Source organism: Xyrauchen texanus, chromosome 18 (genome assembly GCF_025860055.1).
Source record: "Xyrauchen texanus isolate HMW12.3.18 chromosome 18, RBS_HiC_50CHRs, whole genome shotgun sequence".
NCBI lineage: Eukaryota > Metazoa > Chordata > Actinopteri > Cypriniformes > Catostomidae > Xyrauchen > Xyrauchen texanus.
Genome location: NC_068293.1, coordinates 6,535,447 through 6,541,446, shown reverse-complemented (window position 1 = coordinate 6,541,446; position 6,000 = coordinate 6,535,447).

The following is a 6,000-nucleotide window of genomic DNA, read 5'->3' as shown; positions in this document are numbered from 1 at the left end:
TTTTTCATGATTCATCTAAATCAGTTTCTTTTTTTTTTTTTACTTGGCAGTTGCAAAAATATCAAGTTTATCAAACGTAAATTTCCCTCTTATTGCTAATTTGCAATGGTGGAATAGTAATCAATTTCCATCCATACTGTAAGTAAACGTACAGATACCACATAAATGTGTTTCTTAAAGAGATCGTGTAAATTCATCGTGGAACATGCTTTTATATCAATGAAAGTTGGAGTACAGATGTAACAACGTAAAATAAGATGTGCTGTCCTAATTTGGAAGCGCTCTTTATCAACTGTAAGCCTTTCTACTCATCGTGGGAGTTTTCCTCGTTTATTCTGGTGAGTTTTTATATTCCTCCTTAAGTGTAAGTGAATGAAGCGCTGCAACAGCTTGCTGATCACATCACAGACACGGAGGAACAACAACCGGACTCACTTATTATAATTATTATGGGAGATTTGAATAAAGCTAACCAAACCCGTGAACTGCTTAAATACAGACAGCACATTACATGCCCCACCAGAGACAGAAATACATTGGATCACTGCTACACAACAATAAAGGATGCATATCACTCTTTCTTCCCTTTGGGAAAGAGCTTTGGGACTATCTGATCACTGTCTGGTTCATATTCTTCCAACCTACAGACAGAACTAAATCAGCTAAACCTGTAGTAAGGACTGTAAATAGATGGACCAATAAAGCAGAGCTGGAACTACAAACCAGCATTGACTTCACTTCCAGCACCTGTACGATCAGTACTGGTGCCCCCCCAGGGATGTGTGCTCTCCCCACTACTCTTCTCCCTCTACACCAATGACTGCACCACTAAGGACCCCTCTGTCAAGCTCCTGAAGTTTGCAGATGACACTACTGTCATCGGCCTCATCCAAGATGAGGATGAGTCTGTATACAGAAGGGAGGTTGAACGGCTGGCTCACTGGTGAAGTCAAAACAACCTGGGCTAAACACACAAAACAGTGGAGATGATTGTGTACTTGAGGAGGAACACCCAAACAATGATCCCGCTCACCATTCTAAACAGCACAGTGGCAGCAGTGGAGTCATTCATGTTCCTGGGCACTACCATCTCACAGGACCTGAAGTGGGAGACATACATTGACTCCATTGTGAAAAAGGCCCAGTAGAGGTTGTACTTCCTTCACCAGCTGAGGAAGTTCAACCTGCCAGTCATTGAGTCTGTCCTCTGCACTTCAATAACTGAAGTAGTCTGTAGTCTGGTTTGGTTCAGCTAGGAAATCGGACATCGGACAAAGGACAGTTGGGACATACTGGTTGCCCCCTGCCATCTCTTCAAGAATTGTTCACTTCCATATATAAATATTAAATATATTTGTCTTATTGTGTATTTCAATATATACTAATAGTTTTTATTATTATCTCTGTTTTGTTGTTGTATAGTTTGTGCACTGGAAGATTCTGTCACCTAGACAAATTCCTTGTATTTATAAGCATGCTTGGCAATAAAGCTCATTCTGATTCTGATTCTTCTCTTTCTGAAATACTCAAGAAAGTACACATTTTGAAAAAAGATACTTAAAGGTATAGTTCACCCAAAAATGGAAATTAAGTAATTTTTTACTCACCCCTGAGTTGTTATAACCCCATTTGAATTTCTTCATTTTTCTTAACACAAAGGGAGAAATTGTGAAAAAAAGAAAAGTGCTCAGTGAGATCATTTAATGGCAGTTTATGGTGACCACCTCTTCAAGCTTCAAAAGGACGCAAAAGTTTAATTCAGAAGTCTAATAAATTATTCCATTATGAATGCAAATGATAAGGTTTGGTGAGAAACAAATACAAATCTGATGTATTATTTAGTGAAACTGTTGACAGACCATGTATCTCCTTTGTGCGTTCACGAGACAGAGCAATAGTTCACGCAGCCCCCTCACAACATGGGGCATTCAAGCAAAAAGTTGTTTTTTTAATTTAGAAACAGGTCCACCACAGAGATAGTGACAACCGAACACAACACAGATGTACACAATCCAGAAAACAGAACAGTTTGTAGTCATAGAACTGATGCATTATGCCAGCCATATTTATTTTTAAATGGAATACTCGGAAATCAAACAGAAACATAGAGGAGGCTATAGGCAGTCACAGCCACACCACGTCCACTTTGAACTGGCACAGGGTCCAAAAATGTTCTCATAAAAGCATATTGAAGCCAGCATCTCATGAACCGGATAAAAACTATTTTATTTTGGCCAAGAATGTAACACCTACCCCATGTTTTGCTGAGGTCTAACTCTCATCAGGTGGAGGTCTGCCACACTCACACACAGGTTCAGAATGGAAAATACATTACAGAAATTCCCACCTCCTCTATCTCTCTGTTTGATTGAGTACTTTAGTCAAACAAAAAAGGCTGGGCATAGAAATGCATCAATTCTTGAACTACAAACTCTTCAGACACGTTTTGTAAGTTCTGTTCTCTGGTTTGTGTTCAGCTGTGTTGTGTTCTGTTGTCACTATCGCTGTGGCAGACCTGTTTTTTGATAAACAGAACGCATTTTCGCTTGAACGTTCATGTCACGAGGGGGCTGCATAAATTGTTGGTCTCATTAAGTCTCATGAACGCCCACAGGAGATCAACAGTCAATCAACAGTTTCACTAAATAATACAATAGATTTCGGTTTGTTTTCTTACCAAACCTTATAGTTTGCATTTATAAGCCTCATAGAATAATGTATTAGACTTCTGAATTATAATTGTGTGTCCTTTTTAAGCTTGAAGAGATGGTCACCATAAACTGCCATTGTATGACATCACTGAGCACAACATTTCTTCATAATTTTTCCCTTTGTTTTAAGAAAAAGAAAGAAAGTTGTATTGGGTAATAACAACACAGGGGTGAGTTGACTAAATTTAAATATTTGGATGAACTATCCCTCTAAGGACAGTAACAAATTATTTGTACACCACTGCTAATGTGTGCTCTGACCTGACGTTACCTTGTGCTGTTAACCTAAAGCTTCCTAACTGATGACTCAACTGGGTAGTTCTCCCTCAACAACCTGCAGATGTGACAGTTTCAGGAACATTCAACCGTTAAACATATATGCTTTCTCATATTTGGCTGTTGAATGTGTCACATCTGTTTTAAATGCTTTGTCTATTTGTGCACTCATGTAGTATTTGTATTCTTGACGCTGGCCTTATTCATGATGCATCGGAAAATAAGTAAGATATCTGTGGTTTGGTCCAATTTTTCTCTGAATCAAACAGGCCTGTTGACATGATGCATGAATGGTTACACATATCTGAAAATCTGATGAGGCTATTGAGATGACTGTGGCTTCCTTCATTCACGTTTGCGTGCTGACAGCAGTGACCTGATAGTTGATGAGAGTGCAAGATGTTGCATGTGTCATGTAGACCATCAGCGCACCACAAAGATATCAGTTTGGTGTGATTTCCCAATACAATAAACACATTCGAAGAGCAAAAACTCTAGTATATGACAATTCTGTGTAACTAAACTTTCACATGTATTAAAATGCACATTACATACAGAGATATAGTGGTTTCTTTAGTAAGAAATTGGTGAAAGCATCCATGTTCATGTAACCAAACACCCTATCTACACCGGACGTGAGCGTTGCTTCATAAGCAAATATTTCCCATTAAAATCATTAGCCACTTTCAAAGATGAAACCTGGTAAATTCCAGTAAAATTGTTGGATTGTCTTTACTGTTAAATGTACCACATCTGCTATTCACACATGCAACGGCTTTCTGTCCTTTTTTACAATTCACACATCAGTGCATAAATGTCATTTAACTCAGTGATGAGGTTAGTTATTTTATCAGTAGACATATTACTTTTTCCCCTCGGATGAAGAGAAGCCCTATAAGGGTTAAAAAATTCAAGGTACAGTACAGTATAACAAATTTGCCCACTATGTAAATGGCGACAGACAAAAACTGGGAATTACACACCAAACGACTGAGGATCCCTCCGGCTGTCAAGTCAATCCAATCAGAAGTGCTTGTTTGCCATCTCCATTTCTTTGTGGTAGCTTTCCATTGGCTTCTCACCATATATGGTTCGTGGAGCATCACTGCGAGATTTCCTCTATAGTTGGCTCTAAAATATCCAATTGTTTAAATCCTCAGACTAAATGGAATAATTTCACTATCTGTCCCATTTGAGTCCATTTTTAGACTTCAAAGTAACTGAATCTTCTCCGTCAGAACTTTGGCCCAAAGCAAACTTCCTACATCAGGGCGTCCTGACCTCGTATGTGCTCTAACCATTAATCTTATGACTCTGTTCACACATAGCACCAAAACTTACCTTACTATTGATGCTGCCTACACTGGAAAGTTTGAACTAATACTTCACATCTGGTCTGCATATGCTCTAGACGCACAGGTTGAAATATTTAATTGCAGCCAAAGCTTAAATCGTATCCGAAATTTCACATCAGCAGAGGATTGGAAATCCATGCAGCCCCAGTCTGACTCTCTGTTGGAAATAACTGACTTCCGGTCTATCGTCTGTCATTTGTCAGAGGCACTGAAATGACAGCTGAAGCGTCCGTTGCGATGTGACAGATGCCCAATCCTATACACAGATAGCATACATATGTCTATTTTAGATCTTTTGATCTGGAAAGCATCATAATAAACATCTGCTAAACATCTTAAAAGGATCGTCTCAAAGACATCTGCTGAATGTCTAATAGACATCTGAGGAATACGTCTAACAAACGTATTGCAGATGAGCAAACAACATAAAATAGACGTCTTCCAGATGTGAACATACATCTAATAGACATCTGGGATATGTACGTGGGTTATCTCGGTAGACCTTATTCACAGAAGCGCCATTTTTTAATTTTGACGTGAATTACAACGAGGCTGTGAGGGATAGATGTACAGTATCTTCAATGGGTTGTACAGTTGCTTATATAGTTTTTGGATAATTCCACTGACAAAACATTGAAAAAATAGATTTCTGAGAAATTTCAGTAGAAGAGATGGTAAGTCTATCCCTCACAGCCTCATTTTCTTTCCTGTCAAAAATCAAAGATGGTGTTATTGAGAATAAGGTCCATGTCTACATGGATTTTACTTACCAAATATCATATGTGTGAATCTTTTTTGCCATGAATTTTATTTGTTACATAATTAAAGGTGTACTCATTCATTTTCTCACCATTAAATGTTTTACTTAAGAAATTAACTGTTATTTTGAAATGTATGTATAAAATCATGAGCACTCACATGAGATGAGGACTCTAGAGATACTGTATCAATAACCTTATAAAAGCTGTTTTATTCTACATGGGGCAGCTCCCTCATGGAAGCTGATCCATTTTAGAATCACATGACCATCATGGCTGATAGTAAATAGTGAATTTCTACAATGGCATCTGTAACTGAAAACATCCTGGTTACTTCTGTAACCTCCGTTCCCTGATGGAGGGAACGAGACGTTGTGTCGATGTAGTGACACTAGGGGGCGCTCTAGAGAGCCCGAGACATCTCTGATCTTTGATAAAAGGCCAATGAGAATTGGCGAGTGGTATTTGCATGCCACTCCCCCGGAAATCCATATATATATATATATATATATATATATATATATATATATATATTAGGGCTGTCAATCGATTAACATTTTTAATCTAATTAATTACATGGTGTCCTGATTAATTAATCGCATATACAAATATTTGCTGAGAAAGCCCCTCATTTAACAATAATTCAATATATATTGATGAAATAATTATACATAGTTATCTTTAAATGTAAAAAAATTATATGTATATATATAAAATAATAAAATATTCAGATAATTAAAATACATTACATTCTTAATCACTGATAAGAAAATACAAAAAGCGGCTTTAGAATACAATGTATTGTTTACTACCATATTATTGATCATAAGTCAATCATTGACATAAAGTTCACAGCAATCTATTTCACAAGTGAATTTGTCAACCAGTTAGAAATTAATT